Here is a 21,369-nt window from a genome sequence, read left to right as displayed (position 1 = left end):
TCTAATCACAGTGAATTTCACCGATTGCAGCTTTGAAGGTCTTCTTCTGATGAGCAATTTCACCTTCCTCGTTGTTAGTCTTTATTGGGGAGAGATATCGTCAGTTCACTGTTGATATGAGACGAAATGTCTGCCGTCTTTGAATATCGCGCGCACAATAAACCTGTGTTCTACGCAATAAACCTGTGTACTACGTCAGCAACATGTGCTTGATTAGCATAATTTCGTGTAGATTTTAATTCCGTTGTTTTTGCAGTCAATACAATGACTGAATAATTTCAATTATATCGTTGGGGCCTGCAAATTTTATTTCACAAATCTATTTAGTATTGTTTTAAGCCCAACAAGCGCTTGAATTTCATACAAAGCTACAGAAGTTTCCAAAACAATTGTGTTGCTATGTCATCAGTATACGTATCCAATACGTCATGAAATTATGCTCGTCTTGGTTAGCGTAAATATACGGATATTGCTCGAGTATAATCGTAAATGTTCGCTGGTTAAGTAAAGAGTAAGTAATCATCGTTAATTTCCGTCAGCTTCTGAAGTACATGTAAATATGACCTGCCACATATACTTTAATATTTAAAACAAATAAGGAAGTAAGCACTACTGTACTGCAGAAAATTGATGAGTTGGTTGTGTAAAAAAGGGAATTTTATTAAAGAATTTACTGATTGAATTTCCGTGGTCAAGCAATAAAAAAACTTCTGCTTTCTTTATTTTATGCAAAAAAAAAATGTTTTGGGCCTGTGCTAATCTGCCCAGGTCTTTATCTATTAATAAAATGGCCAATCCCAATGGTCATAAATGCAGATTGACCACTAAGGTCAATTGATTATTAAATTTCAATTTCAATTAAATAATAATAATAGTAATCATAGAAAAATATTAATAAATAGATCTAGATCAGTATGTTGTTTTACTTAAAAAAAGGAAAAACATTTTTATTTTCAATTTTATTGTCTTCCTTTATTAATCTAACTTGTTTACTTTTTAAAGTATTTTCAACAAACAGAATTCCTAGTCTTTAGGAATTTATGTTAGATTCAAGGAATTTAGCACTTCATTTGAAAAGCAAGAACTTTTATTACTGCTGTAACACTGTCCTTGTATCCTTCCTGATTTGTTCTAAATACCATTTCAAGACCATGATTGGAACATATTAAGAACAATGCTGTTCTTGATATCTTCTTAAACTATACTAAAACATTTTCAAGAACAATGACAGAACCTGTAAAGAACAAATGTTGTTCATAAAAATTCTTTGAATTGCTCAAAAAACATATTTAAGAACAGTTCAAGAACATCAGAGGGTATTTGTTGTTCAATAAAAGTTCTTAAACTGTCCAAGAATAGTTTAAGAACAAATCAAGAACACCAGATATCCTTAAAAACTTCTGGAACTGTTCCTAAAGACAGTTCTTGAACAGTTCAAGAACATATGTTCTTAAAATCCTCTAAGAACAGATCAAGAACTCTTGCTGAGTTTTAAGAACTGTTCTTGAACTACTCATGACCATAAGAACTTCATTTCGGCAGGGCGATGTTAATTGTTGTTTTAGCAATAACTAATTCTTAAAAATATGTCGTATTTTACCTTTGTTATATCATATTATACTCCTTAAATTAAATGTGATCAGAACCTGTGGACATTTTGATCTTGGTATTAAATCATTACATAGTTTTTACTTCTGGACAAAATTTAAGGCCTGTCCTGAGCATATACTATAACAAGTCAATACCTTTAATATTTTGCACTATAGTGATCGAGTCCAAGATAATTTATTGATATTCACGAAATTAATAATATGTATGTTTATTAATTAAGCCTCCATTAATGATGGTGAATTTAAGTATTCAGTCAATACTTATTACTTAAATAATCAGTAACAATTGTAACATCAAAGATGTATAGCATAAAATTATGCATGGGACCTTGATTGAAACATTCAGGAAAGGGTCCGAATGATTTTTATTAAAGCAAGACTTAGTGATCAAATTCATAATCTTTGGATTTTGTACCCCAAGAATGTGCTACTAGTGGACTATAGCACCTAGTGCTTTCTTTGAATGAAGCCAGTGACTTTTCACACTTTGGAACCAATACAGCCAATGAATATAATATCAAACAGGTCTTAAAATTTTTCTGCAAGTTTTGAATTTTTTCAATTTCAAACATTAAAGAACTTCTTAATTCACAAAATTAAAACCTTAAATTTGGGATCTTTCACATTTCAGCTAAATAAATTTATATTGAATAAATGATCTAAAAACATATAAAAAGTTTCAAAAAAATTAAAAAAAAGGACAAATTATCAATATATCAAACTGTAAAGAAAAACAAATTCATACGAAGAATGCAATTTTTGTTTTTCACTTTACTTCACTAAACATGCTTAAGTATACTGTTTTATAGTATGACTTTTTCCAAACATTTTACCTGTTTAAAACACCTGACACAAAATCACCAATCTCAAATGCAAAATAACTGATTTCAAATTTATACAGATAAATATTTCAACTTTATAATCTACATATACAGCTGTCAAGTGAAATATTACATCTGTGATGATCAAAGGAAATACCTTATTTAAATTATAATTCTATTTCATTTTTAAAATTCAATTTGAAATTGAGTAATGGGATTTATTGAAACTTCTTTTCAAAACATTTTCTAACATATCCGACATGACACATCAAATTTAATAGAAATTTAACTACATTTTTGAAAAAGATTACAACTGTAAATAAAATCTAATTTTCTATATATACAAGAAATTAGCATATAAAATATTAAAAAAGAACATACCTTATTTATGTAAAATTCAGTGTATCAAATCCAATGGTCAATTTATTTACCGGTTACTGTATTTAACAATCTAATTTTTCCCCGTCTATCAAATTTTTTATCGTTACATCCTATGGGAGAAAACAAATGTAAATCGTCTTTAATCCACTATCAGTTATCACTCTATAAAGCTTCGGGGATGATCCGCAAAAGCATATGTTATTTTCAATATTAAATTTCACTAGCCGCTATAAATGACAAATTGACGGCAATTTCGATTGTTCGAAACTATCTTCACATCCACTATTCAAAGTTATTTACTTTAAAACATTCACACTCGTTGACAGCTACTTCTCACTATGATCATATACAAAGAGAGAAAAAAAACTCTCTGCGTCCATTTACAAATAAACCGAATATAGTAATAACGGGTCTATAAGCTACTACCACAGGTATTGAAGAAGTTCGTTTCGACCGACTGACTTTTTTCAAATAACAACATAATGGTGTTAATGCGTTGGGCTGACTTCCTCTGCATTATTGCATTGCACCGTTCAAAGCGGTGGGTTTTTTCTGTTTTTTAAAAATATCAAACTGGGGGCTCAATCAATAGGATATTTTAGTATTCAGCATGTGGTATTCTGGGTACATCAATCATGTAATAGGATTATAAAGGTGTAATGAAAACATGTGACATTAGCGCATGACAATAACATAAGTATTACATTCTATTGTATAAAAGAATTGACAAAAAAAATCAATTCATGTTGTGAGGGGGTAGGTGGGCAAGGGGAAACAGGACATATTAAAGAGCATGAAGCGTTGTTTCAAAGTGACAGGTTTTGCGAGTTTTTGTCCGATTTCCGCACATACATCTATAATTAATCATCACACATAATCTAAAAGCAAATAAAGGTAATTAAATATTTAGCACAAAAAATTCAATGAAAGTTATTACATTAATGAAGGCAGGTAAATGGCCATGTCAATCTGTCACACAAAGATTTGTAACATTAACATTGCTCATCATAAACTATTGAGCTCTTGATTCACCATACAAAGAAATGATAACCTTATATTTTCATAACCAAAAAATGTCAACAAAAAAACAACACTGAATTCTGTGCATTTTTTTCCCTGAATAATTGAACAATTCATTTATGACAGGTAGGATTATGTACAAAATATAAATATTTTAAATTAATTTTTTTTTAAGCCAACATTTTTCATTTCTCATTTAACTATTTTGGATTTTATGACTGAACATTTTAGTTTGATAGACATATACAAGCTATCAGCTTATAGACACACTCTTAAATCCACCAATACTTAATTCTTGATCAAAGATACCATAGCTTGCACCTAACAGGATTTGAAACCATGCAGTCTGCAATCCTTTAATTCATTACTAGTAAACCACTTTGTCATGCCACCATTTTACTTTATTACAAACTAAAAATCTATGCTACTTAAAACCCGAACAAAAATTATAATGTTAATTTATCAATAAACAATTTCAATACAAAATTGCCAATTTTTAGATACCACCTCTTTAATTTTAATGAAAGACTATAATTTTTATTTTTCAAATTTTATCTCACCTTAGTAGGTTTTACACTATATTAAAGGTCTTCCAGAGCAGGTCTCACTGTACTGCTGTATTGCGATAATTAAACATGTTTTTTCGATCATTGGTTGACAGCAGGAAAACATCTAAAGAGCACACAGTTTAGCATTAGTGCGCACTTAATAGCAAACTACACAAAACATCATATAATTACTGTGACACCAACGCCCATTTTAAATATTGAATGCATTAAATTTTATCAAAATTAAATAAACCCCCCTCGCAATAAATTATATGATGGAGCAGGTGAAGTATATAAATATCCACTGAAGAGCTATTATTAATAGTTGATCGTAGAAGAAAACAATAATCCATTCTTGTCATTAATAATTTTCTGTTTGATTGGAAAATGATAACACTTGATTTGAATCTAATCTGTCTTCAAACAATAACTAACTGACAATATTGCCTTCAGAAGTCACAAGAGACCAAACAAATATCTTCATATGATAAGAATAAATCCTACTCTTTATAAAAGTTGTCATATCAAAATTTAATATTCTGTCATCAAAATATTCTCAAGTGTTATCGAAAAATCATCATTTTAAAGAATGTGCACCTTCAAATTTCAATAGTGGCAGATTGGCTGAGTGGTTAACGAGTCGAACTAGTAATCTAATGATGGCCAGCCACATAGGTTCAAACCCCGTCAGGGGCAAGTTCTTTCCTGCTTTAGCAAGAAACTTTAAATCCATTGCTCCGAGTACTGGTTGGTTCCAGGAATGGATTTGCAAGTATGTTTATAAGCTTATAACTTTCTACACAATTGAACTGAATTAAATTCTATATAATAGAATTATAGTTATAATTATAGTTTCAGAAAGCTCAACACACATACATTAAGTTCCTTAGTTTTTTTGTCAATTTTTTTTTTCTCCATTGTAAGAACAAAAAGTTGACAATTGAATTGTTTTTTACAAAACATTCAATGAATTCAAAAAAAAATCCTTTAAGAGAGCATTAGTATCATAATATAATCAATTTTTTTAAAACATATGTTTGGAAAGCACAGAGGTCCAAAAGCCTAAAAACATAAAATTTGAATTCCTTACAAAGAGGAGCTGGGGTACTTATAAACAAAAGATATACAAAAGATAATTATGAAATATACTCAGAAATAGATAGAAACTAATATATATATGTTATTCTTAGCCTGATTTGAGTGAAAGCACTGGGTCATTTTTCACAATTATAATAACTATCCGGAAATAAAGAGTTAGTGAATGAACATACAAGTTAATATTGGTCTACACCTACATAAAATTATTTCAATTCCAGTCCTGTAAAAAATTACCTCAGTGGAGTCCCTTGAATTATTCTAATAATTGTAGGTATTTCCACAAAAATGAAAATCTGAAAAAAGAAAAAAAGAAAAACTAAACAAAAACAACGACAAAAAAAACATTCAAATTTGCGCAATATTAAATAAAATTAATGTCAGATATAATTGTACTAGCTGTCAGTAATTATTAAAGCTTTAAGCAGATAATTCTATAGACCATACCACTACGATTCAAATTTCTTATAGAGGACCGACTCAGACTTCTTAAAGAAAAACTGTAAAAAATCGCCAGACTTTGAAAATTGAAAACTGAGCGGGATCAATTGAAATACTGCGCAGGCTCGTCAATCAGGGCTGCAGCGGTAATCTGTTAATTTCAGCCTGTACCGAATAGCTCATGCATCAATTTCACACAACGGTTTTTTTTTTACCTCCAAATTATCAGATTTGCAATTTAAAGTAATAAGGTGATGGTAATTACACTTAAGACCTGTTTTCTTCTTCAATTTTCTTCTGTTTTTCATCAGGATTGAGACTGAGAGAAATAAAATTACTGATGCCGTTTCCATTTTGATAGCATAAATTCTAAGAATAGGTCTGGACGATGGATACAAGAATAGTTTTTCCATGGAACTTTATGGAAAAAAAAGTAAATTCAAATCATAATAACTTTATTCAATTTTTTTTTTTTTTTTTTTTTGTGAAATGTAATTTTAAACAATTTCTCCATTACTTAGGCCAACAAAATAGAACTGGAACTGATCAGCTTGTATACTGGTGAGTATTTTCCTGGGTTGTAAATTGCATCAACAGATTATAAGTCATATGGCGACTTACCAGCTTAACAGTCAGTGGAAGACCTCAGCCGCATTTCCGTGCATTATTTAAGGCATGAACAGCCATCTGAGTAGAACCGCCGACAATCTGTAAGCTAAATGGATAGCTTTCTCAAAAATTCCTGTCGGGATTCAAACCTGCAGGAGAAAAGAGCAAGTGTTTTGAATTCAACGACCTTCACTCGGTCACTCTGACACCCCTTATATACTAACTAAATCTGATCAAAGCAGCACTATGGTCAAGGTTAAAGGTGTACGTCTGCCTCAGTCAACCAAGGGCTCAAGCATTCAAGCTCTACATGCGATGTTTCCTAAATAAATACCATATATAGCTGTATAATTATTTTCCCTTAATTAACCTGCTGAAACTGAAAATGATTTGCCTTAGCCACCAGTATAGAGCCAGGCAAGCATGCACATATGTGCAATCTGACCAAGTTCAATTGTTGTTTTTTGATATTAAATCCCTTTAACTTTCAATGGACTTTTCCAAATTTCAAAGAAGGGCAAATGATCACAAAAGCAGCTTAATCCAGCATTCAATATTGATTATTGATCAAATTTAACATTTTTGGGATTCAAACCAGCAGATAGGATGGGAAGGAGGTGATGGGCAAGTGACAGCTAAACCACTCAGCCAAAGACCAATGTATAATCTGTACTTCATTGGGTTTAAAATTTTGTTGTTTATTCCTAAAAAAGGGGCATTTTTGTTAGGATATACACGTAGTTATTTTATGGCAGGAATAATTCACTGATCTTTTAATGAAGTTTAAAAGCAATACAATTTTTCTCTATTTTCATTTTTTTCATTCCTTTATTTTTTTTTTTTTTAAAATCGAGGGAATGTGTGTCAATCAAATACTCGGCAACATTAAATTCTATTATATAAACTTGATAATGATCAAAGCAAAACAGTAATTCTTTCAATAATATTACAAAAAAAACAAGTCATGCCTTTCTGAGCAGTTTTATTTAAGAGATTGGATATAAATGCTTGATTTGGAAATTAGTACATAATAAACTGAGAATGAATTTCGCTATCGTAAAATCACCATTAGTCTAAAATGCTATGTCATTCATACAAAAACTAGAGGATGCTTTTGTAAAAAAGCGCATGTCTCCCCCACTGCACTGTGACCTTGACCTTTGACCTACTGACCCCAAAAACAATAGGGATCATCTGCTCTATAAGACCAATCATCCTATGAAGTTTGAGGGTTGTAGGTCAAAAGGAACTCTAGTTATCATCCGGAAACGAGAAATTGACCAACGGTCACTGTGACCTTGACCTTTGACCTACTGACCCCAAAAACAATAGGGATCATCTGCTCTATAAGACCAATCATCCTATGAAGTTTGAGGGCTGTAGGTCAAAAGGAACTCTAGTTATCATCCGGAAACGAGAAATTGACCAATGGTCACTGTGACCTTGACCTTTGACCTACTGACCCCAAAAACAATAGGGATCATCTGCTCAATAAGACCAATCATCCTATGAAGTTTGAGGTCTGTAGGTCTAAAGGAACTCTAGTTATCATCCGGAAACGAGAAATTGACCAACGGTCAGTGTGACCTTGACCTTTGACCTACTGACCCCAAAAACAATAGGGATCATCAGCTCTATAAGACCAATCATCCTATGAAGTTTGAGGGCTGTAGGTCAAAAGGAACTCTAGTTATCATCCGGAAACGAGAAATTGACCAACGGTCACTGTGACCTTGACCTTTGACCTACTGACCCCAAAAACAATAGGGATCATCTGCTCTATAAGACCAATCATCCTATGAAGTTTGAGGGCTGTAAGTCAAAAGGAACTCTAGTTATCATCCGGAAACGAGAAATTGACCAACGGTCACTGTGACCTTGACCTTTGAACTACTGACCCCAAAAACAATAGGGATCATCAGCTCTATAAGACCAATCATCCTATGAAGTTTGAGGGTTGTAGGTCAAAAGGAACTCTAGTTATCATCCGGAAACGAGAAATTGACCAACGGTCACTGTGACCTTGACCTTTGAACTACTGACCCCAAAAACAATAGGGATCATCTGCTCAATAAGACCAATCATCCTATGAAGTTTGAGGTCTGTAGGTCTAAAGGAACTCTAGTTATCATCCGGAAATGAGAAATTGACCAACGGTCAGTGTGACCTTGACCTTTGACCTACTGACCCCAAAAACAATAGGGATCATCAGCTCTATAAGACCAATCATCCTATGAAGTTTGAGGGCTGTAGGTCAAAAGGAACTCTAGTTATCGTCCGGAAACGAAGAATGGACGGACGGACTGACGGACGGACGGACTGACGGACGGACTGACGGACGGACGGACGGACAGGGCAAAAACAATATGTCTCCCCCCGAGGTGGGGGAGACATAATTTGTCATGAGCCACAAAAAAATTATACATACATGACTGTAAATTTGTACATAAATGTAAAAAATGTTACGCGAGGCTTAATGACACTCCTACCTTCGAAGTTACACAGTAGATAATTGAATTTGTACTAATCGCGCTAATTTTGTACATTTCCATAGTCATTTGAAAATTTGAAGAAAAAAAACAAGACGGGTAATTGTGTAATTTGTTATTTTAGAGTTGAAAATAGATAATAACAGACAATTGGATTATATGTTAACCTCTTCAACCCCGTCCTTTGTTCGGGACAAAGCCAAACGGTCCTCCCCTGCTGATCTCTATTATTATCTCCATTATTGCGGCAAAATTTTCACACAAATAACCCTTTTCGTAGGGCCATTGGTACATAATAGGACCAAGATCTGATTCAATTGATAAAACTGATTGTAATCTGCAAATTGATTTTTGCGGGTGGTTTAAAACATATTTTGCAACTTGAGTAGGGTCCCTTTGTTTTCAATATTTCAATTACGCGAGCAGTGAAAACTCGAAAATGATCTGCAAAAATTTTTAAAACATCAATTATCCAGGTATCATGTTATCAATTATAAGTATATAATTGAAAACATAAAAAAACAGGATATTTAAATTGTAATAAAAAAAATCTTTCAAGTGAATTTCAAATAAAATATGTTAATTCTGAATTGAAAATTAATTAAGATATGCATGACACATGTTAATCACAAAAATTGTCAATTCATTATAAATAAGTTATGACATACAAATTATTGAAACTCTAAACTATAAAGTAATGTAAATTGTTTACAGTTGCTTGTACATTTTGCATGGTATCATGTAAAGTGAACAACACAATGGGAAAGCAGATTATATTCTTGCCCTCCTTTGATACTTATCAACATAATGCACAATGAGAAAAGCTTTCTGTGAAGGAGAGGATTTGTGGTCCAGTGGTAATGTACTGGACTAGTAATTTAGGAGTCACAGGTTCGATTCTGTGCTTCCCCACTAGTTTAACTTAACTGTAAGGGTCTTTTGAGTCCTGTAAAAGCGAGATACTGGTATTATTGCACTGGGCATGTGCAATAAACAAGGGTGATGCACATTCCTCAGAAAAAACAACAACAACTAACCATGTTCTGGGGATGTTGCAGATATGGGCAACTGAATTGCAACAGTAAAAAAATAACAAATTTGTTTTATTTCTTTTTGTTAGTGACAATGCACAAGACAAAACAAGCAATTCTAATATTATTGTTTGTAGTCATATGGCTGGAGAAAACATGAAAGTTATACAAATCTTCAGCCATTTTTTTTTTTTGAAACAAAAAAAACAAAATAAACTTGGATATTAAACCTTTTCCATGACTTTTTGAGTATATTTTTAACTCAAATGAACAGGTCTATCTGAATGATCTAAGAAAATTTAAACTGTTTAAAAGATAAGGCAGATACACATCATTAATGTCAGAAGTAATTCATGTATTTGAGATATGTCCATCAATTGCAGCTAGCAGGAAAAACCCTGTCATGTTCCTGTGAAAATTAAAAGGCTTAGTAAAAAAAACAACATTATCTGATATTTCATTTAAATGAAATTTTCTTAACTGTTAGCATAGCTTTGTGCAATTTAGAATCTGACAAGGAATTGATACATGTTAATTATTCATATAAAGTTAAACCTTTATAAAGAAGACAAAGATTATGTTAATGTTTTGTAGTTCTAGTTGGAATGTGCAAGTCACAGAGTCTATGGAGTTCTTGCTGAAAGTCAGTTCAGGCTAATTCATCTGTGTAATTTGTGTCATTGTTGACATATACAACATTTTATGTAGTGACCATCCATTTCATTCATACCTTTATTTAAAGACCATCTTTTATATTCACTTATGTTCAAACCTTAATGTACAGACCATCCTTTTCATTGATGTATGTTCAAACCTTAATGTAAAGATCATCCTTTTCATTAATATAAATTATGTTCATACCTTTATTTTAAAGACCATCTTTTATATTAACATACGTGTATGTTTAAACCTTAATGTAAAGACCATCATTTTCATTCATGTATGTTCAAACCTTTATGTAGAGATCATCCTTTTCGTTCCTGTATGTTTACACTATGTAGAGACTATCCTTTTTATTGATGTATTTTCAGGCCAATATATGTAGAGACCATCCTTTTCATTCATGTGTTTTTACATTATGTAGAGAACATTTTTTTCATTCTTGTATGTTTAAACCTTTATGTTGAGATCATCCTTTTATTTCTTGTATGTTCAAACCTTTATGTAGAGATCATCCTTTTATTTCTTGTATGTTCAAACCTTTATGTAGAGATCATCCTTTTATGTCTTGTATGTTCAAACCTTTATGTAGAGATCATCCTTTTATTTCATGTATGTTCAAACCTTAATGTAGAGACAATCTTTTTCATTTATGTTTGTTCAAACTTTTATGTAGTGACCATCCTTTTATTTCTTGTATGTTCAAACCTTTATATAGAGACCATACTTTTTATTCATGTATATTCAAATCTTTATATAGAGACCATCCTTTTCATTCTTGTATGTTCAAAACTTTTTAATTACAAATGTATAGAGACGGCCATTTTTTTCATTCATGTATCGTTCAAGTTATGTTTGACCTTGGTGAATATCACATTAGCCAGGTCTAACTTTGATATTCACTTCATCATCATACAATAATTGTATATTATAAAGGGCGATTATTAAAAAACTAAGAAATGATGAGTTACGATTCTTAAACACTGCACTTCCTCTCATGGCCATAGAGTATGGTGGACAGAAGGATGGACAAGGTATATAGCAACTTATAATATGCTCTCCCTTTAGAGACATAACAAATTTTAGATAAAAAAAAACTGAAGTAAAATCTTTTATCTAAGTTTAAAACATTTTTTTTATCCCTACTTTTAAAAGATATAAGCTACAAACATCACAATAGTTTCATCAACATTTTTAGGTTTTCAAGATTTTCTATGAAATTATAATCAATTCTCTAGAGAGTGATGTCCCTTTATCACGGAGGTAATTATTTGGCATTTTTCTAGACACTCCACTCTCTTAATTAGAATGGATTGTGAGCAGAAGGACACTGGGCTTTCAAATGACACTAAGATAAATGAGGTTTAAATCTCGGATTAATGCAACTAATACTGCTACAACAATCCATATTGTCCCAACAACTATATCCCTGCAGAAACAAGTACAAGTATTTGTAGCAGAATTATTTTCAAATTTCCCTCACCATTTAACCGCAAGAATTTTGCATCTTTTTAGCAAAATTGGGAAAATTTAAACCATATTATATATACCGGTATTCATGAATTAAAGAAATCAAATATTTGGTTCATAAAATTCTAGCTATATATTTCACTCATATGCACATTTCAAAAGTACTATTCCCTATGGCACAGTTCAGTCAAAGGGATTCCACTGAGGTTTTTTTGACATTTTTTACTGTACAAAAATGACCTAAAAATTAAAAGGTTTTTCTAACAATTTAATTCAAAATTTTAATTAGGTTATGAATTTAAGACAAAGAAAAAAAGATTTTCAATCTAATTCAGAATATGTTTTTACCATCCTTTGTGTTTTCAGAGCCCAAGCTGATCTATAGTCAGAAATTCAAATTTCATTTTATTTATATGTGGAGTTCCTTTAAGATGTCACAAAATAACAAAAATTTTATTTCCTATTACTATTTTTCCCCCTTTAATTGAGAATTTCTCCTTAAATTTGAAAAAAACAAACACTTTCTTTGATTGACACAACTCAATAACTGTCGTCAAAATAGGGGAAAAAACTGTAAACAAACTTTTAGCCAAAGGTTTGAAAGAATTAAATCATTATAATTCTGTCAAAATGCATGTAAGAGTTACAGGCCTTGAATAATGACATCCTATTATGCTCTCAAACAAGTGTTTGAAGTTTCAACAAATTCCCTTCAGTAGTTTTGGAGATACCAACTTTTATCCCAAAGTGTGATGCTGATGCCTGAGTGAGTACATTTAATACAGCCTTCCCTTATAGTTGACATGACTAAAATCAAATATTCAAATCTTTTTTTTTCTTTCTTGTATACAGACAAAATACATTATGGACAAAAAACGTTAAGTTCAATGTACCTATTGTGCATCAAGAAATGGAAATACATACAATTAAAAGCCAGATGTTTAAATCAAAAATTCAAAGTTCGAACTTTTCTAATCGTCAAAAGAATGGGTTGAACTATGCTAATATTTACCAAATCTTTTCATAAAACAACCCACATAACAAACACCAACAAAAAAAATCATTTACATACATTTCTAATTATTACGGGGTCCATTCAGCATAAAACCACAAAAGAAAAGGTGAATTATTTACCCAAACCTATAAACATCATCTTTTAACAAGGGGGTTGATATAATCATAATAATCACACCTTTGAAGATTTATTTTCTTTAATCAATAACGTTTCATACCTCTCCGTCAATAGTTAAACGCAGCCATAAAACATATAAACAAACTACCTCGATGCGAAAATTTATAAAGAAATGTAAATCAATTACTATACGCTTGTATAAAGAAAAATTGTAGCTTTTTAAAAATGATTCACCTGATTTGTTTGACATCACTATCGAATACATGTTTGTTAATCGCCTGTACCCTGTCCTTAAAAAAATTACATTTTCTTTCCATCGCGATAGGAGGGCTTTTATACCGAACGCATTCATCGCTCAAATCTAAATATAAAAAAAATGTAACAAAAATGTGTCAATAATATCTTTTCCTCACAAAGCAATATAATGTATTATGAAATACGTGTAATACTATGGTAAACATGCAAACAAAAACATCTTTTCATCAAACTGCTTTCCTCTCCACTGGCTTCAATAGTTCTCACGCACGATGCATATAACTTTAAACTGTTCGGTGGAGAAAGAATCTACATTTAAATCAAGTTAAGAATATGGTTTTGTATTTTAATATCAAAAATTTGAATTATATGATTATAACTTAATGTTTGCAAACTGAAATAAAACATTTAAATAAAATTTTGCTTTAAAAGCAGTATGACTAATAAAGAAAAGATTGAAAGTGTATAAAGCTATATTTAATGAAATATTTTCATAAAATTTAAAACAGTAAATCATGCTGTTAAAGAGTTGTAACATAGAATGTTTCTGTTATTTAATACATATGAAGTCAACAAAATACTAGAATTCCGCGAGTTGGATGTGTCTATAGTTCAGGAGAAATGGCCAGGACAAAAATGAAATATGAAAATTAACAAAGGGCAATAACTCAAAAAATAAGACGTGCAGAGCAGCAGTTTCTGTGCATTGCACTTCTGATCAATAAGATCTATCGTCCTATGAAGTTTCAAGTCCATAGCTTTTATAATTTATGAGAAATGGCCTGGACAAAAATAAAGTATGAAAATTAATAAAGGGTAATAAGAAATGCAGAGTACCTGTTCTTGTACACTGCACTTTTTCTTAATGAGATCTATCATCCTATGAAGCTTCATGTCCATAGCTTTTATAGTTGAAGAGAAATGGCCCGGACAAAATTAAAGTATGAAAATTAACAAAGGGCAATAACTCAAAAATTAAGAAGTGCAGAGTACCGGTCCTTGTGCACTGCACTTTGGATTATTAAAAGAAGCATGCATACCAAGTTTGAAGTCAATCCGACTTACAGTGACTGAGTTATGCTCCAGACAAGCTTTAGGGGATGCCGACAACAACGCCGACACCACCGCCGCCGCCGACAAAAGTGACCTCTATATGTCGCCTTTTCACTGTCTGGTACAAAATATCATACTGCTATTTTAACTCATTTTTTTCCCATTTGTAGTAATGATTTTATGCATGCACTATTCTCTCAAAAGACATGTATACTTACATACCCCTTTCAAACAGGCTTCTGGAATTATTCTTTTTCAAAATTAAAAAAAAAGAAGATTTTGTTAACTGCATGACAGCAGAGATAGAGCTTTATACCCTTTAGAACTAAAGACGATGTGATAAATACAGTGCAACCTTTGTAAAACAGCCTTACATACATTTGTAGCAGCCATATTTTTTTTTCAGAAACATCACCATAATGATTATCCAATGAAATTTGATGTAACAACCAATCAGTCCACTAAGCAATTACCTCTTTAAAACAACACTATCACTTACATTTCCTACAATAAGAATACAATACGACAATAACCTTTCTAGAACAACTACCTCTCTATAACAATCAAAGCATTTTTGTTGTGTTCCGAAGAATGTTGCTCTAACGAGGTTTCACTGTATCTATATCTCATTATCAATTAACACTATTAATACTCAGCTAAAAGAAATATAAATTCCATGTTGAAATAGAATTTTTATGGCAATTTATTTCATTTTAGTGGTATCACCCCTTTTTTATCAGGCAAGGTTTAAAAAAAATGACCACTGAAAGAAGTCAAATAAAAGGGTCCATACTCCCATGGATTCTGGCTTAAATAGTATTGACCATGCAGACATGCATTTATAAGCTGGTCAATTCATCACTAAAAAAGCTGTCATATTTTTTCTTAAGCTTTTTACATTAAGAATAAAAAAACATTTTTTATTTTTTTTTTGACAAAAAAATAATAAAAATTTGGAGCCAAGAAGACTGGTGAAAACAAACTTATTTTAAAAAGAAAATCTTATATGTTTAATGAAGTAAATCATTTCATCCATTGACTCGAGCAGTCATCAGTTTCTGATTGTAAAGATTATGATGAACTATATCAACAAAATAATATTTGACCTCATGCTTCATAAACCTTAAACTGGGTGGGAGTCAGAGTTCAAAAAAATAAAAATAATTTCATGTACCATTAAAGGTCACTAGTGATTTAGTGGCCGAATAGTTTTCTGTTTATTTGTTTCGTTGAAGTTTTAAGACACATCAACACTGTAAAGGTCATTTGGTGACTTTCAAGATTTACTGATAGAGGAAGAGTTGTCTATCTTCCTTTTCGCAATAATGTACATCCCGTCTGTAAGGAAGCAGAATAGCCTTCTGACAAAGAGCTTTGAGAGGCAGATGACCTTAATCACTAGGCTGAGGATGCCCAAGTTTTTTTAAGATTGAGGTAAGTAAAAGAAAATCCCTAAAAAGGAAAAACTCCTATAGCTAAATTGAAACAAAGAGGAATAAATAATGCAGACTGATTCAGTTTCATACGACAAAAAATGTATTTACAAGCATAGAAGTTGAAATTCTTTCGACTATATGAAGCTTTTAAAACGAAGAAATCAATTTCTGTAACTTTATGTTTTTGGGATACAGTCAAAACAGGAAATACAAGTAAAATGTCATTTTTGTGTTTGCCAATTTAAACACAGTTTTTGGTCGTATCTCAACAGTCAGTCAACCACAATGGTTTTTTTTGATAACTAACTAGTAGTTACTAACGTCTCTGCAAATGACCATTGACTTCTTAAATTCTTAATTAGTATTGAGAGACAAACAACAATTACACTCAATGTTGAAAATCATTTTGTCATGGAGAAATTTCCGCACACTCCAAGGATCAAACCAGTGACTCTTCCATTACAAATCCGATGCTTTCCCTATTGAGCCATGTAGGCAGAGTTTAAGGTCATGAATCTGTTCATATGTAAAATAATTATATACTAATGATGTTAAACTTTCTTTGTTAAGTCATAATAAAATGCCTTCTATTAAAAACTAAAAAAATTAAGTTTTCCATATTTTGAACATCAATGATTTTTGTCATGATAAATAAAAAAAATTCTGACTTTAAATTTTAAAAAAAAATTGGTTCCATTTCTGATAACTGACCCCAAAAGGATAGGTATGTATGAATTTCATTTTTAAAGAGATATGTCATATATATTTTAATTTTGTATATGAGTGAGTAACATTTATATTGATTTGGAAAAAGTGAAAAGGCAAATAGAAAATTAAGGGCAGACAATAAAAAGATGTAAGGAGACCAGAAACACAAATGGTGTTTTTTTTTGGCCTTATTTAATCAAAATGATTTATATTACACAAGAGTGAAATGAGATATAAAAGCATTTTTATATATACATTATTTGAGGAAAGATTGGGAGATGATGATGGTGGTAGAGAGGGGGGAAAGGAAAGTACCCCCCCCCCCATTTAAATATGAACCAGATGTTACCACTAGCCAACATTTTATGTTATGGCTCTTTACCTTAACTCCTTTTACCTATTTTTCATCAGGTCATAAATTCTCATTATTAAATGCAATAATATTTCACTGAAATATTTTCCTGCCACATCATACAAACTTATCAACCTAACCATCTGTAAAATATTTGAGCCGTGTCATGACAAAACCAACATAATGGGTTTGCGACCAGCATGGATCCAGACCAGCCTGCGCATCCGTGCAGTCTGATCAGGATCCATGCTGTTCGCTTACAAACTCTATAACCAGTGTAGAAACCGATAGCGAACAGCATGGATCCTGATCAGACTGCGCGGATGCGCAGGCTGGTCTGGATCCATGCTGGTCGCAAACGCATTATGTTGGTTTTATCATGACACGGCTCATTTACCCTTATATATGTAAAGTCATTCATTTACAAATCATGTAAACAGCCTCATTTGTTTCAATTTAAAAGATATTTAAATGACAACCTTTAAATTGCATGAAACAACAAAAAAGAAAACATGTTCAATACTGCACACCTACTGAAAACGGTGTAATTTATTAGCATTAATGGATCTGTAAATTACATGTAATGAAACAAAACTTGAGATTTCTTTCTTTTGAATATTTCAATTTTCAAAATTTATATGACAGGTAATCATTGGCATAAAACAACTAAATTACCTCTAAATTTTTTGTAGCCCCACACCTATTAGTTATAACCAAACTGCTGAAAAACCCAATGTCCCTTCATGCTTTAAAAGAATGCAGAATGGCACTTTAAAATTGTTGTATGTACCTGTTAATCTGGGATAGTACCCAAATAATCTTATTGGTATTGGCATTACAAAATTCAACATCCAACTGTTGAATATCAAAATTCTGAGCTGGAGCCATACCTTAATTTTCACAAAATTCTGAACTTGAGCCATGCTTCCTCAAATTTATTAAATTTGTTGAGAGACAATCTGGAAGTGCAACATTTTAGTATCACTTTAATTCAGCACTAAAATCAAACAAAATGTCAACAGGTCAACCTTCCGCTAACTAATTGTCTGATGACCTGCGTACTTTGAGACATGCAGTCATTCTGGGACACACTTGTTTTTTGGGGTTGGGATTTACCTCATACAACCACTGTCAAGGTCATATGGCAACTTTCCAGCTTTACTGGTGAAGGAAGACCTCATCTGCCCCTCAAGCATGAACGGGCACCTAGGTAGAACTACCAATTGATCCATTATGCTAACTGGATTCTTAGCTTCCTCACATGAAAGAATCTGAAGTCCATGGTGGGATTGTGAGCCACGGGTTTGCGACCCACAGAAGTCAGGGGCAAGTGGTTTGCAGTCAATGGCCACAGAAGCCCCATCTAGGACACTTTGATTCACTTTGTCACCGAATGATGACAAATATGACACAGATACATTAAAAAAAAAGAATTTTAAGAGTCAATATAATACATTTATAGCAAATTAAAACTATCAAAAGCAACAAAAAAATAGGCTTTACATAGCAATATTCAATAAACATCAAGTAATTCTAAAATGTATGTCACTCATCATAAGATAAAAGAAAAAAAAATCAAATCACTTTTACTATTAAAATGAATGTTGTATTTATATATTTTAATCTTCACTTTTATGATGAATTTTAGCATTAAAATCATATTAATCATTTTATATTATAAAATAGTATAATATAACATTCTGTGTATCATTCATTAATGTTTTTGAAAGGTGATAATGGATATTTTTGTTCAACTTCAAAAAGGCCAGAGTTATTCTTGAAACTTTTTTACATCCCTATATATCAATACATTCTGAATGATATTTACAAAGCATGGGTTATTGGATATTCCAGGCCTAGACATTAACTTTTGAATCAGGTTGTCCTGTAGGGCAAGTTGCCCTGACCTAAGACTTCCTTGTCCTGACCTAAAAATGGTAAAAATGTATCAATCAGAAAAGACAAACAAGCTCATACATTAATACTTCTTGTATTAGGTAATGTTAACATAAGGCAATAAACTGGACATTTTGTTTATGAAATTGATTGTTAGTTAGACACAAATATTTTTTGTATTCAGTAGTTTATCCTAAACATCAGTTCATCAATCATCATCCAATTAATGTCAACAGCCGTATTACAAGTCTTCGTTGACTACGTTCATAATGTTGTTATATTAGATAAGACAATAAATCATTTTTAATTCTAAAACTTTATTTAACAACTATATTTAAAGATCAATACAATTATTTACATATTTTCAATGATATCTTTACATGCAGGCATCAAAATTTAAAGACTTCATGACTTGTACAAAATTAGATATAGTCTATTATTAGAACGGGGAATTACCTTACCGCAGCACATGCTTATATTTTTGCTTCCGTTTCCTATATTAACAAATGTACATGACCGTAGTGTATTCCCATTATCCATAATAATGATTCATGGTGTATTTTTGTTTTACAGATGTTTATAAATGAAAGGATGTTTTTTCTATTTATTTTGTACATGCATTTTGTCAATGAAGCTTTTTATTTTCACTTGCCCTGTCGGAATAGTGCTTTTCAAAATAACTTGCCCGACCAAACTTTTAGTTGTCCCAAGCAGTCAGGCAACTGTTAATGTCGAGCCCTGTATTCATTTCAATTAGAAACAAATATGGCAAAGTGTAAAACCGACAATACTTTTAACATTAATACATGGAAGGGCATAATTCCACAACATAATTACAGCATCTCAAAATAATGGCCATCTCCCTTTTTAAACAAACAAGCAAGCTTGTTATTGAAGTAACACCAAACATATTGGCTAAATTGCTTCACACTTTTCAGTAAACTATTGAGACTTGCTTCTCGGTCATACATATTATACTTTTCCTTTAATTTGGCAAAAAAAGAACTGCAGACACTGTCTGGAAAGCCAGAAACGAAAGAAAGAAAACAATTTTTTTTTCTTTTTTCTTTTTGACAAATTAGATTGCAAGGAAGAGACTAATTCCTTCCCTTTTATCCTCGTCCTCAATCCCACTGAAAGCATTTTCACCAATCGCACGAAATTAGATTTGCCACCAATGCTTGATCATTGTATTTTGTTAAGATCTTTTTTTTTTCTCTGTAGAAAGGTTCAGATATCATTACAAGTTATCAATAGCCGGGCTGATGTGTCAACATTTTCAAATGAATCCAGGAACCGTTGCACAGAAAAGGGCATCGTTTTAACACTATTTCACCGATCGCTCATTGCATGAGTCAAAATATTCAGCCGGTTCCTAAATATTGTATTAACTTTACATGCTAAGCTTATGAATCATAGAAAAAAAAATCTGCAATCAAATATCATTTAAGACATGTTAACAGCAAAAAAGATTCTTAAAGGCATAAGGCAAAAGTGGGTTTTTCCGCTTTTTCAGTTCAAATTTGTTTCTCTTTTGACCAACCATAATACTCGTATCCCCTTAGAAATATGACTATAACCCCTGTCATTGGCTACAAAAACAAGATTCTTCAGGTGAAAAACAGACAACTTTGTTTTGATATTGTTAAAACAATCTAAATTCTACTGAAAACACACTTCAAATAAACCCATTATCGGAACTTTTAAATTTAACAACATAAGTAATTTTATAAGACTAAAACAGTTTTGTTTTTAAATTTAAGTTGCACAGAACATCGGAACTATGTTGATAATGATAATACTGAAAAGAATAGATCATAATTTTTTACAATGGGGTGAAAAAATTGAAAAGAAATCGTCTAAGGATATGCTTTGCACTGAATCAATGACAGCTCTACTATAGCTTGTAAGGTACAAAAACAAACTAAATTCTAAAGGATTATCATGTGACCTTCAGATCAAAAGAAAATCGTACCTGTCTTAGAAGAAAACACTGAACTACGTTGAAAACACTGGATGATCAATCATTGTATAAAAGCTGTTGTGACATTGTCCTTCTATGTTAAACAAGTGCTGGTGCTGAAAATAAATTGACACAAATCAAAATAAAGTAAACTGATCTGAGAAAACAAATCTAAACAAATTCAATAAAATGCAGCTTCCGTAATGATATTACTGCAGTATACAATGTTGTCAAATGTTACTATTCTGTTTTGTTTCTTTTCCTTTTTTAATTGTATTAAGATAATAATTACAAAAGAATGTCAAATAAAAATAACATGAGCCGTGTCACGACTAAACCAACATAGTGGGTTTGCGACCAGCATGGATCCAGACCAGCCTGCGCATCCGCGCAGTCTGA

The 21,369-nt window shown here is 31.7% G+C and overlaps 1 protein-coding gene across 6 annotated transcripts in view; it reads right to left on the bottom strand.

The window, feature by feature from the left end:
* LOC132754476 (synaptogenesis protein syg-2-like) overlaps window positions 1–21,086 on the bottom strand; it is a 146,153-nt gene extending 125,067 nt beyond the window's left edge. For 2 of the 6 annotated variants that reach the window (XM_060745107.1, XM_060745103.1), the window contains exon 1: window positions 2,813–3,222. The gene's annotated coding sequence lies outside the window, so the exon portion shown is untranslated. Of the gene's footprint in view, window positions 1–2,812; window positions 3,223–13,541; window positions 13,654–20,982 lie in introns of those variants that run through there. The other 4 variants (XM_060745109.1, XM_060745108.1, XM_060745104.1 and 1 more) reach the window with 3 other exon arrangements.
* Between the last annotated feature and the right edge of the window lie 283 nt (window positions 21,087–21,369).

Source organism: Ruditapes philippinarum, unplaced genomic scaffold, assembly GCF_026571515.1.
Source record: "Ruditapes philippinarum isolate M1 unplaced genomic scaffold, ASM2657151v2 ctg956_1_1_1_1, whole genome shotgun sequence".
NCBI classification, from domain to species: Eukaryota; Metazoa; Mollusca; class Bivalvia; order Venerida; family Veneridae; genus Ruditapes; species Ruditapes philippinarum.
The sequence above is the reverse complement of the archived record's forward strand: the minus strand, read 5'-3'. Positions and strand labels throughout refer to the sequence as shown.